We start from the raw sequence: 14,249 nt of genomic DNA, 5'->3' as shown, positions 1-14,249 counted from the left end.
GAATTTGAATGCTAATAATAATGTCTACTGATATCCTTGATAAATACATTCCATCTCTCTTAAGCTAAAATACTTTTATCCCTATTTACATATATGAGAAACATGCATTATTTTCTCTATTTTATTGTTAACAGTTATTATTGAGAATTATCTTCAATGAATTTTTAATCAAAATGCAGTCATAATAGTTATAGTAGTATAAATGTACAGCAAAGTAGTGTGGAATGTCAAGCAAAGTAGTGTGGAATCCTCAGTTATGCTTTTTGGAGTACATTTTTAATGGATATAATAGTAGGCTCATGTTGAATGATATCTATTGTGTTTGTAAATATTGTAATAGAGCCTTTCAAGACACTCATTGGTCTTTGGGGATGTCAGTTAACTGTGACATAGTTTGATAAGCAGCAGGAAATAGAAAGTATTATTCAAGCATAGTGTGTGGCCTGTAGTTTAGCACAGTGGTCCCCAAAGTTCTCCAGCACCATCGCTTAAACACTTTCTAGAAATGAAAATTTGCAGGCAATCCAGACCTACTGAATCAGAAAGAAACACTGGGGTTGGGCCCAGAAGTCTGTACCTGTTTAGGAAGTCCTCTGGGTGATTCTGGTACATGCTAACAGTTGAAAACCATGGTACGTACGGTACGTTGGTTTATTAGTTTAGGAATTCATAAAAATCATTTGAAGGACTTATTTAAAATATCCAGGGCAATGTAATCTTTCAAAATCCAAGAAGAATTTTCTATGTACATTAATAATCTGATTCTAAAATTTATGTGAAAATTCAGTAGGCCAATAACAACTGAGACAAAACTGAAAGAATCCACAAACAAAGCTGAAGAGTTATGGCACAAGTAATGAAGACTTTTTAAAGCTAGGGTGATCAAGCTCCTTAGAGGGGCCAAGGACAGAAAAAAAGAACAGAAGAGGGAGACCAGAAACAGACCTCCCAGCGTGTGGTCACCAAATTTATGACAAAGTTGACACAAATATGGCAGCAAAAGTATGTTCTTTCCAATAAATTGTGCTAGGAAAAATGAATCTTTACTCTTACTTCATCTAGGCACCAAATCAATTCCAGATGGACTGTAAATCCAAACATAAAAGCTAAAATAATAAGCTTTGTGGTGAAAACAGGAAAATAACTTTCTGAATTTGGTGAAGGTAAGGATGTTGTCAATGAAACACCAAAAAATGCTGAGTATACAAGAAGAATACCTGACTCTACTAAAACAAAGAATTTGTAATTATAAAAACATACTAAGAAGAAAATGGAAAGGCAAAATACAGCATGACAGAAGAAATCCATGGCACATCGATCAGACAAAAGCTTGAATCTGAATGTGTCCAATGGCTTAAGAACTCTTTCAAGTGTAGGCAGATTCAATTACCCTTTGGAAAAATGGGCAAGAGACTCATGGGTACCTCACCAAGGTGGGTGTTCACTTGGATAATTAATCTATGAAAGAGAAGGTGCTCAAATTTCTTAGACAGTAGGGAAATGCAAATTAATGGTACAGCATGACACCATCGTACACCCACTAGAACACAGTCAAAATGAAAACAGAAAATATCAAGTTTTGCGAAGAATGTGGAATGGCTGGAACGCTAAACGGCTGTCAGCTCTACTCCTGGGTATATATCCAATGTGTGCACAGAACCAAATGCCCAAAACTGCACTCCAGAATTTTCTTATCCACATTATTTTAATAACAACAAAGTAAAAATGAACCATCTAGATAAATACATTGCAATACAGTTATTCACTGTCATTCCTCAGTAAGAATTAAGAAAAAAAAACAACTAAATTTTACACAAAGCAAGGCTTACTCTCACAAACATAATGTGGAATTTTCACACGTGAACAATTTGTGATTTAATTCATAAAAATTCCAAGTGGGAAACAACTCTATGGGAAAAGCAGTTGGTGGTAGGGTGTGAATAATCAGGGTGAGCAGAGGGAAGAATTTATAAGTGTTCAGTTTTGATGTGGGTTATGGGGGTGTGTTCAGTTTATAGAATTTAATCATCTATAATAACTAATAATAATAATAACAATAACAACAACAACAGATGCAGTTTTTTGAGGATTACACTTCAATTTAAAAAAAATTCTAGTTGGGTGCAGTGGAACTCACCTATAAATCCCAGCAACTCCAGAGGTTAAGTGGGAAGATCATAAAGTGGAGGCCAGCCTGGGCAATTTTTAAGACCCGATCTCAAAGAAATGAAAACATAATATATATATATATATATATATATATATATATATATATATATATATATATATATTAAAATGTATCTCACAGGGTAGGACCCCTGGGTTTAGTCCCTGTTTAAAATTAAAAATTCTAAAAAAAATTCAGAGGGCATAGGAAAAGCTGCATTTTAAAAACACCCATTACTGGAGAACATGTGTGATATAAGGCAGCCTCAGAAGGCTAAGGGTCTTTCATATGCTGAAGGTCGAGCAAGGTCAAAGGGAAGATAGGGGATCCCATGAAAATAGAGGGGAGATCAATGAAGCATGGGAAGGATATTGGGGGTGGATGGAATAAAATTGACCAAATTAAGCTATGTGCATGTATGAACGTACTCCAGTGAATTTCACCTTTATGTATATCTATAAAGCACCAAGTTTTAAAAGAAAACTATAAATAAATAGAAGAAAGACCACTAAAGTCCAGGAAGGGGACCAGGGGAAGGGAGGAAAGGAGGGACAGAGGAAGTACTGGGGAATGGAATGGAGCAAATTGTATTCCATGCATATGTGATTATGTCAAAATGAACCCTAATATTATTTGTAACTGTCATGCACTAACAAAAACATCTAAAAAAACACCAGTTGGAGTACAGTATAGGAGCAAGATGAAGCCAAGCTACAAAAACTGTGAGAGAGTGAATGAGTCTCTTGGTTCAGGCTGGACGGGAAGGGAGGTGTGGTCTAAGGTAGAAACAGGAGGATTGGGAGAAGCAGAGAAATTCCAAGGTCAGATCTGGAGATGAAGCTAGCAGGATCTGGTCATGGATGTGAAGGTGAGGAGAGCCCAGTGCTGGAGCAGATAGGACATGGTGATCCTGCAAGAAACCCCTGTGGTGGAGTTGAATGCACCACGCAGTCAGAAGAAGGACTCCTAGAACTGTTGGGGGTAAGAGGAGGAGGGCTTCAGAGGAGGCAGAGCTAGAGTTGAGATGGGAGCTTTCAGGTGAGTATTCACCATGTTGATCATTTGTTCCATTTTGACTGACTCTCCTTGCTAACTTTCTCCTTCTCTGATGGTCTCACCTGTTTCCTTTAAAATTCCCAGGACTCCATTCTAAGTCCTCTTTCTTCTCTGTTAATGTGATCACCCAGGTCATCTTTCCAATACTATCCAAGCAAGTTGCACCAGTACAGAACTCCAATCCCAGACTTATGAATACAGTCGTACACTTGACCTCTCCATTTGGGTTTCTAACGGTGATCTTTAATTAAATGGATTTGAAACTGAGCATCTGTTTCTTCTCCCCAAACATTCTTTCTGCAGCTTTTCCCATTTGGTAGTCTATAGTCTTTGCCAGAAACCTTGCAATCATCGTTACCTCTACTCTTTCCATCAATCCTACATCCCATCTTTCAGCTCTGCCTTTAAAATACATTCTGAAGTCCCACAGCTTCTCATCATCTTGATTGCTATAATCTCAGTTGAGCTATCTTAGTTTCTCACATGTGTTATTATAGGAATTTCCAAACTAGTATTTTCACTGCCTTTCCCCATACTCCTCTCCGCATATTCTTTGTTCTAACACAGCAAACAGAACAATCTTCTTAAAATGTGAATTAGGTCATCTCTTGGCTAAAATATCACAACTTTTTTTCTACCTGTGAAGAATAAAATCTGAAGTCCTTGCAATTGTCCACAAGGAACCAAAAGATCTGCTTCTTAGGCTCTCTGACCTTGTTTCTTCTAGTATTCGCTTCGGTCACTATTCTGTTCAGATGGGACAACAGTTACTCATGAACACATGAGGCACACTTCTCAATGTTCATTGGTTCTAGCCCCACCCTGGTAAAAGAGTCTTCCATAGAAACCCTCAGCCAGCTCCATCATCTTCTTCCAGTCTTTGTTCAAATGCCACCTCCATCATCGTCACATACAACGTGACGGCCAATACCTTGCAATATACTTCTGATACCACTTACCACATTATTGGATTTCCTCTAAGCATCTCTTAAATCCTCTTCCATTTATGTCACTCTTCTTACTTGTATCTATTCTGAATTTTCACCATAGATGAGTGACTCAGATGTCCTTCTATTCAGCCAAGTATTCTTCTCCAGATTCAAATGTGAAACATCAAAATATGAAGCAATAGATATTACTACATGTATTACATCACTTAGGAGAATGTACAGAAAACAAAGAAAAATGTCTTCATAAGAAGAAATCTGACATCAGATGCCACATACTTTAAATTGTGCCTGCCTTTTTCTCTTTTCTGGATCCTTCAAGATCCTTGACACACCTCCTTGCATGAGTTAAATGCATCTGTGTCTCAGAACCAAATCAAATTCATTATTCTGTCCCCAAACCTAATCCTTTTCTAATCTTTCCTTTGCCAGTGAACAGCCAAACCAACCATGCAGATATGGCCATGATCTTCAAACCCTCCCTCTTTTGGACTGGTTCTTCCTGCAGGAATTCCAGTTTTACAGCTAGACTGTCTTTCAGGTCTTTGCACTGCCTCCCTCACCATCATGGCCACCCCCAGGTCTAAGCGACCATCATCTCTTCACCACCATAGATGTCCCCTAACTAGTTCCGTCTCAAACCTCCTTGCCCCTTCTCCCTCTCAATTTATTCTTCACATTCAACAAAAATAATCTATTCACTAGGAAAATCCTATCCGATCAGACACAGCTTTAAGTCTCTCAAAGGCTTCTTATTGATTATAGGATTAAGACCACGGTCCTTGATGAGGTCAGCGTCATCAGACCCTTCATAGCTAATGCTTCTCCTTCTGCATAAAAGTGCCTCTTCCTTTGTGACCCCCATCACAGGAGGCTGCACTAGCCTCTCCCTCTGCCTGACCTGCTTCTCTGGTGCCACCCTCCCACCCCAGGCTCTCCCAATTAAGATACTCATCTGCTAGACCTCAGCCCACCTGCCAGTTCCTCAGAGAAGCCTACTTGACTCTTCAGGATACACAGGGTCCTTTGTGCAGCTTTCCTTAAAGGCTCTATCACAGTACAGTGGACATTTTTCTGTTCAGTTATGGGGGAAGGCCTGTGTCCCTTCCTGGACTGTTGTCTCCACAAGGACAGGAGCCATGTGTGTACACCGCTTTACTCCAGGTACCCAGAATGGAGTCTAGAACATTTTCAAGCTCAATAAGTATTTGGTGAATGACATAACCATTTGGGGAATCACACTCCATAATGAAGATCAGCAAGAAGCAAAAGGATGCCATTAGCTCATGGGGCCTGTGCCTGTCATGCAGTTTAAAGGAAGAAAAATAGGAAAAGAAAAAAGAGACAACACATAAATAAATAAATCTGGTCCAATGATTTAACCTTTTTCGACTCTGCCTAGGACATCTTTGGTATTGTGTTTAGGGTAAGCCCTGCCTCTCGTGGCATTGAAAGAGTGCTGCTGTTGAGTCCCGGCAACTCAAATACTAAATCATCAGCTCAGAATAATTTTGATTCAGATTAAACAACAGTTAAGTCACAGATTTTCATCCTTCTTCTTTTTTTGTTTTTTAATCCCTGACACCATGTCTGATTTGCATAATAACTACATGAAAAAGATTTCAGCCTCGCTCATCTGGGAAGGCAGGGCCCTGAAGGAGCTGATTCTGAGACTTTCTCACGTCCAGGACACTTGTTTGCCCGACGCCCAGTGTTGATAACAGCTTAATAGACCAGGCAGCTCCTCAGACGCCGGCACAGGCGGGATGGATTAAGGTCCGCTTTGGGGATGCTGAGGGTTTTTTTTCTTTTTTGAAACGTGAGATCTAAAATAATTTGGTTTCTAGCCTCTCGCCACTGTTCTCACTCCACACTTGCCGTTTTATATATGATTATTAAGTTGACCCAAAAGGCTTTTTCATTGGGAGGCTGCAAGGTCAGTGTCCCTGCCACCTCCCAATCTCCGCCTGTACCTACCTCAGACGCGTCTTTGTACTATCCCTGCTGGACACTGCACCTTTCCGTAATTATAAATGTCTGTTTTCAGTCACTTCAAAGGTTTCCCAGCACTAGGAGTCCTCCTTCAAAGCCTCCGCATTGCTGAGGAACTTCTGTCATTGACAGGAGGTCTTCCTTTGAAGTTTTTCATGCCATTTATTGATTCCCCCCTTTAAAGATGTTCAGATTAGAAAATGCTTCACCCCCTTTGAAAATGTGCATATTTTCAGGACACTGAAGGGTTAAGCCTTTGAAGATATTTACATTTTATAGCAATGTCCCTATATGAAGAAGTTTGACATCAGATATGCCAAATTCTTTATGGGGCTTTCCTTTTCTCTGCTGGATCTCTCAACATCAAGATACTCTCAATTTAGCGTGTTGTTAGGTTTTGTACGGTTGCTTTTGTTTATTTTAATGCAATGCCAGGAGAATTCAGTAAACATACTAAGAGTTTAAGTAATTTGGAAATAATCTTAACTCTTGTGTCTACTTAAAATTTGGAGACTTAACATTTAGGAGTGTTTACAAAGTTTCCTCTCTCTCATGACTGTCCAGAGTGTCTGGATGATAGAACTAACCACCACCAACATGACAAAGGTTAGCTTTAGAAAAACAGCTCTATGTTATAAAATGTGTATTTAATGGATGTTTTCCTTTGCAGATATGTGCATAAGTCTCAGTTCCCTGATCTCTTAGATAGGGTAGTAGGAATACTGTGGGGATGGGAGTAAAATAATTTGCACTGAAGTTTAGTACAGAACCATGCTCATAGTAAGCCAGCTATGCTCAGGGCAATTAAATGACCAAATTCAATTAGTTCAGTCCTGGCTAACAGCCTATGTCCTATTTCAGGTATTAGCTTCAGGACTGTCCCTGCTGATCAGAAGAACTCCTTTTCCTCTAATTAACTAATTTCAGAAAATTTGTCACTCAAAATTGCCATCATTTAGTGTAAGGCTTTGATTACTGTTAGGACTATGGGGAGAAGTAGTACTTTAAATATTGGTGTAAATGAATACACTGGAAGCGTATAATGGTGTCACAAGGAGAGAAACAGTGCTAAAGAATAAAAAGGAGCTAGAAAAATTGAAGGATGATGGGGGTACAAGAAAATCAGGTAAATGTGAACTTTTTACAAGTTCTTCAAAGGTTGAAACACACACACACACACACACACACCACAACATGTGAACCTGATTTACAAAAAAACAACAATAAACAGGGACATCATACACTAAAATACAGATGCTAAATTTATACTGCCTCATGCCAAAAAGGAAAATAACTATAACTGGGGTGAGTTTTCATGCCTAGAGGGCTTGTAAACTCATATTAAATGGAGACCAGTTGTTAACCAGGAATCCTATATGACCTCTCTGTGCATAATAAAAATAAAGCATTGCTATTTAATCCCTGTCTGACATCATAAAATTGCAATCATAATGCCAGGGAAGCATTTTAATTTTCCTGGATATCAGCGATTGACTTCATTTCTCTAGTGCTCTAAATATACTGCTTCATTCAGTAATTTAATCATTGGTTTATTTAATATTTAGCCAGTGCCAAGGAAGTACCAATGGCCAATAAACATATGAAAAGACACTCAGCTTTACTATTCATGTGGGCAAAGTAAATGGAGATGACAATAAGGTGCATACGTCATCCATCGGGTTCTTAATAGTACCAAGAGCTCTTAGGGCTGTGGATGAATTAGCAATCTTACATGTCGTGGAGAGAAGTATAGTTTTGATATGTATTTTGTAGAGTCATTAGGAAATATTTATGAAGATGTGAATGGGTATATCATGCAATTCAGAGAATATTCATGTCAATTTTAAATTTTAGCATATAATAGAAAAAAAATAGATGAGATAAGAAAGAAGAGGAAAGAGAAGAAAATAAAGGCAAAATAACTAAATGGTCACTGCATAAAATACTATCCAAGAATTAAGCAAAAATATATAAGCTACATCTCTATGTCCTGACTTGGAAAGATTTTTCAACCAACCAGAAAGAAAAAAAAAAAAAGTTGAAGAGTAGCATATACTGAAAAAAGCCGATCATATAAAATGTACAGTGTACAGCTTACATGTATTCATGTGTATAAAAAGTGATAAAACTGATTATGTCTAGGCTGGGGTTGTGGCACAGTGGTAGAGCACTCACCTCTCATGTGTGAAGCACTGGGTTCAATCCTTGGCACCAAGTAAAAATAAATAAATAAAGATATTGTGTCCATCTACAACTAAAAAAAAATATTTAAAAAAATACTTATGTCTGTTCTGGGGTTGAATTTGGAAGTGATATTCACTAGTGGCTCTTCTTTATTGATTAAACATTGCACCAATTATGTATTCTTTGTGATTAAAATAAATAAAATAAGTTAGATTAAGTACATATGTGCTTTATAAATCAACTCCTAAACAAGTGAATACTTACACAAGATTTTATTCCAAAAACAGAAATATGAAGTTCATCTGTTAGTCATTAGAGGTGTATTTAATTTTTTGCAAGTTGTCTGTTTGCCAAAAGATGTAACATGCTTTATCTTATTAATTTTGGAGGGATACAAAAAGTATATGATTATATGCTTCAGGGTCAGCATGTCTTCCAAAGAATCTTAGATATTAAGTGTCACCCTAGTACGAATAATCAGTGGGTACAATCAAAGAACATGTTCCAAGCAAAATCCCAAGTATATCCTTATTCCCATCCAATCTCTCAGTAATTCTCCTTAATTCTGGCATCACCTACATATCTATACTGGTACCCATATAGATGCCAAAGGGAAGTAAGATGGGCTTCTTGAGCATGACTTCAGAGGTCGTCTACCAAATTCTTCTCCACTTCCTTAAATGGAACTATGGGAAATAAAGCAATATATATTCTGAATTAAACATGTAGCATTAAAATGTTTACATTTTCAAAAATATATTTTATGTCAAAATGTTTCCTCCTTTTCTCAATCTTTCGTACATGAAAAAAAATTTATAAAAAAATTAAGTTTTCCACTCATAAAGGAACTCAAACCTTAATACAAAATCAGAATTCTCAAGTTCCATCTGCTTGCTGTGTTTGAACATAGAACAATACCTCTAAACACATTAATTCTGGTTTGGAGTCCTGCAACTAAAAAAGGACTCCAGGTATCAGTGAAAGAACAGATCCTAGGTGTTAATGGAAACTGTTGCTTCATACTTAACTCTAACATTTATCATTCTATAGGCACATTAAAATATAGTTTCTCTTAAAACTGGCGTATTTTTGAGAAATATAGAATTTTCCTTTAGTTTTTAACTTAATTCCAATACCTAGTCTCGGCCTGTGTTGCTGTCCTACCTGATATATCTAGATAGATTCTACTGTCATGTACAACTAAAAAGAACAAATAAAACTTTTAAAAATGAAAAAATTGAAAAAAAAAAAGATAGATTCTACACAATTTCTTTTGGCCTGTCCTGGACAGTGGCCTTTGTGGACAGGTTTCATCTTATTGCTTTCTCATTACCAAACATTGTTTAAACAGACTATTAATAGCAGTTCTTTCTTAAGTCATGAACAACACTGCTTTTCAATAAATACATAGCAGACTTTATGGCCCTTCTATACAGTTCTTCATTGTTTTTTAGGATTATTTGATTCCAAGAAAAATATTAGCATATATTATTTGAAGAGGAAAACTCAGATTGCTTGTGGCTATTTATCTTCAACTATGAGCATAAAAGCAGTTCCAGTGAAATAAATTGTCCAAAATAAAATGCTCCATTAATACGGGGAAAAATTAGAAATGTTGTGGAACATGTACCTACGGGTTTTTATCTGCTAATGACAGGTCTGATATTTTAGTTTCCATAAAAGCTGCACAAATGTGAATTTTTCTTTCTCTTCTAAAACTGAAGGGGTCTTTATCATTGTTAAACACCATGTTCTGCCAAATGAGTGTTGCTAGTGACTTTATTTTTCCCTGTGGAATAATGAAATCAATTTTTCTTTACACACTACAGGCATTTTCCAAAACTTGTTGATCTCTTCAGACTCCAGAGCTATAAAAAATAATAAAATAAAACATAGCATCAGTTTTTAATCCCTGTAATCGAGGTTGTAGATTGTGTTAGCCACTGTCACCACACATCAGCAAGGTCACAGGGTTTCCGTTCAACTTAATGCTCAAAGACAGTCACAGCCAAGGGAGGAAGCCACTGGGTAGCCTGCCAGTTGCAGTTATGACAAACAATCACAGGATTTCAGGACCATCTAAGTCAAAGGGAGCCTCCCCAGACATGGGAGGGGTAAATACAAAGGGAGAGCTTGAGATTTTTCTAGAAGAAGTAACAATAATATCTGAACTGAATTGGTAAGTACCCAAGAAGTCGGTCATCTGATGGCACAGAGAGAAGAGATTCCAAATGTAGAAGCTAGTGACCTTCATAGACATGCTGAGAGGTGAGACAGCATGGAGGGTCAGTGGAACTGTGAAGATTTCAACATGGACGATGGCAAAGGACTGAGGAGGTGCAAGCCTGGCTTAGAGAAGTAGACAAATACCATGGGGTCCTAGTGGGGGAGAAAGTGTATGGACCCCACCTAAGGGAACTGGAGTGGACACAGCGCAGAATCCTGAAACGACTTTCATCGCAGGTGAGATGTAGTTTGATTTGTTGCTCAGAAAGAACCTCCTGTCATTTATGGCAAACCCATCCTTTCCGTGGTTCTGAGGATGTCTACATGGGGTCCTGTAGTATTCCATGATTCTGTCACACTGCAGACCCTGTCCAGCGAATATTATTGGCGTTGAAAATATTTATGCAACCTGAGTGGATCTCACTACATCCACCACCTCCATGCTGGTGGAGCTACCACAGTCTTGCCTAAGGATTGCTGCTGTTTTATCCTAAGGGGTATCTTTCATTTTGTTCTTATTTTCTTCTGGCATTTTCTACAGGAGCCAGTATTATGCTTCTAAAACCATGACATCCCTCTGCTAAAAATCCTCAGATAATTCCATTTCTGGAAGACAAAAATCCTTCCAATTGCCACACAAGACTTCCATACCTCTTCCCGCTGCCTTTGACAGCCAGCAGTTTCCCCTCAGTCACTCTGTTATAGCCATATTGGCCTCTCTACCTCGGGGCCTTTGTACATTCTGTTTCTGCTTTTCTGGATATTCATCACCACATCTACACATAAATCTTATCTTCATCCTATTTAAAGTAATTATTTAATTACTGCTGGCTGTCAAAGGCAGTGGGAAGAGGTATGGAAGTCTTGCGTGGCAATTGGAAGGATTTTTTCAAATTAATCTTATAAAGATTAAAAGTCAGGTATAGGAACTTTCATTTTACCCCCAACATGTGGAAAGCTGGGGTGTCATCACTTCTATCCTCACAAGAAAATTTCAACAAACTGAAAATCAATAACTTAAAAAAAAATGAAAATTGATGTGGCAAAGTAAACCATTACTCCAAATTGTGGAAAGACAAATTCAACTAGAGAGACACAGCCAAAGTCTGCTTATGTGAAGGAGAAGCTTCAAGAATCATAAACCAATAAGAATACTCACTGTAATTTTGAGAAACTACTGGGGGCTGAGCATGAAGTCACATGACACAGGCGAAATCCTGGGGGTCCACTCTTAGAGAAATTCCCTCCAAGGTCCAGAGCTTTGCATCTAATAACTCCACCCAATAGTCATTATGAGCATCTGAGAAAAATCTCCTTGTAGCTCTGGCAGGAGGAGAGTCCAGCAACACCCATTGTGAAGGATGTCCAGAGCCTTCTTCAGAACAAAGGTCTACTTCTCATGGGAAAAGACTGTCAGAGTCTTACTCCACCTGCAAAATAGGGATTCCACTCATGCTTCCTTTTCTTGCATTTCTGTCTTACCCAAGGGGAGGAAAAGAGCATGGAGAATCCTCATACCAAAGGCCTATTAATATGAATGTCTACACCTTGTGTGAAGTGCCTTACTTTTAACAATCACGATGAAATTTACATGGGCCCAAAGACACAGTCTGAGGAGGTAGAATAATCATTACAACAAGACTCAGATGTGGTAGAATTATGAGATGAGAGATTTAAAATAATTTGTATTAGTCTTTTAAAAAGTTGAATGGAACAAACAACCATAGTGAAAGCCCACACTTTTAATTCTTATGGTTTAGATAAGAGTCCCCCAAAATCTCTTGTGTGCAAAGATGCAAGAATGTTCAGAGGTCAGATGATTGGGTTATGAGACCTTTAACCTAATTGGTGGACTATTCCACTGAAATGATTAACTGGGTGGTAATTACAGGCAAAGAGGGTGTGGATGGAGGAAGTTGTTCACTGGGGAGCATTCTGGGGTTTGTGTTTTGTCCCTGGTGAGCAGAGCTCTCTCTGCTTCCTGGCTGTCATGCTCTGAGCTGCTTTTCTTCAGCACATCTTTCTGCCATGATATTCTGCCTCATCTTAGACACAGAGCTATGGAGTCCATTGCTGTGAACTGAACCTCTGAAACCAAGAGTCGAAATGCATTCTTCCTGCTGTAAGTTGTTCTTTTCAAGTCTTTTGGTCAAAGTAACACAAAAGCTAACTAAAGCATTGATGTAAGCAGGAATATTGAAATGCTAAAAGAGAACCAAACAAAACACTTGAAATTGAAAACGCTATACCAGAAATGAAGAATGATTTTAGTAGGCACATCAGCATACCTAACATGGTCAAGCAGAGAATCAGTGAGATAGAAGACAGTCAACTAAAAAACCAAAAACAACACCACAAAAAAAAAAAAAAATCTTTCAAACTGAAATGCAAAGTTCTAAGAAAACAAAACAATTGAACAGAACACCCAAGGATTGTGGAATAATTTTTAATACTAACATACCTGCAATTATAATACTAAAAGAAAGAAGAAAAAAGAAAGAAAGAAAGAAAGAAAGAAAGAAAGAAAGAAAGAAAGAAAGAAAGAAAGAAAAGAGGCAAAATAAATATTTGAGGCAATATCTTCCCAAATCAGTAACACAAAAAAATAATACACCTAGGATTCTCAGAGAACACCAAACAGGATAAATAATAAAAATCAAATGAAACCAAACAAAACCACATCTTGGGTCTCCATATTCAAATTTCAGAAAATCAAAATGAAAATAAAATTTCTTAAAAAAGATAAGTGTGAAAGTATGCTATTAATTTAGATAGGAATAAGGATGCATGAGCAAGGATATAGATAATATCAATTTCTATTCCTATATAGGAGGTATCCTACTTTAACAACAACAAATATAAATGTATTTTTAGTTCAAATATAGCTAGATTCCTTTGAAGAATCAGAGTAATTTTAACTTATGAATGTTGAATTGCTTCACTGTTGGTTTCTATGATGCTTACATCTACATTTATGGCAACCTGTAGAACTTGTGGATAGATTAGATAGGTAGGTAGATTGATAGATAGATAGATAGATAGATAGATAGATAGATAGATAGATAGATAGATAGATAGTACTAGTTGCAATCATGCCTCATTTCATATTTCTGCTACTTATCTCCCTTTCAAAATTATTCTTTGCCAACTTATATCATCTTGTTTCCTCAACCAGGAAAATCAGTGAAGTCAAGAGTGGGAATGGTACTGGAAATAAGGAGGCAAGCAGTGTGAATGGCAGTTTGTGCTATGGTGAGCTCGAGTGGTCAGTGGACAAACAAGTGGAGATAAATCCTAGATATGTGGACATCCCAATTTGAAGTGACTTCAATGGTGAGATGAAGATTTAAGACACCTAAGGGGAGTACGGGATGCATACTACAGTCAACAGTGGGTGAACCTCAAAGCCAAGATTCCCCCAAAGCAGACCCTAAGAGGAGGATTCACAAGCAAGTGACTTATCAAGAAAATGTTTCTATGAGGAATCAGTGTGGGGGAGAGAGAGAAGCAGGACAGAGGAGGAGAAGACTTCACATCAAGGTACAATTTTAGGCAAAATACAAGCCTTTGTCTCAAGGTTTTGCCTAAAATCAGTTAATGGGGAACTTCAGGGCTTGAGCGGCACCTCAGCATTTGTCGACCTCAGTAAGAGGAAGCTGTATTGTCGGACCTCCCTA

Source organism: Spermophilus citellus (genome assembly GCF_964194105.1).
Source record: "Spermophilus citellus genome assembly, chromosome: 7".
Classification (NCBI taxonomy): Eukaryota; Metazoa; Chordata; class Mammalia; order Rodentia; family Sciuridae; genus Spermophilus; species Spermophilus citellus.
Note: the sequence above shows the minus strand (reverse complement) of the source record.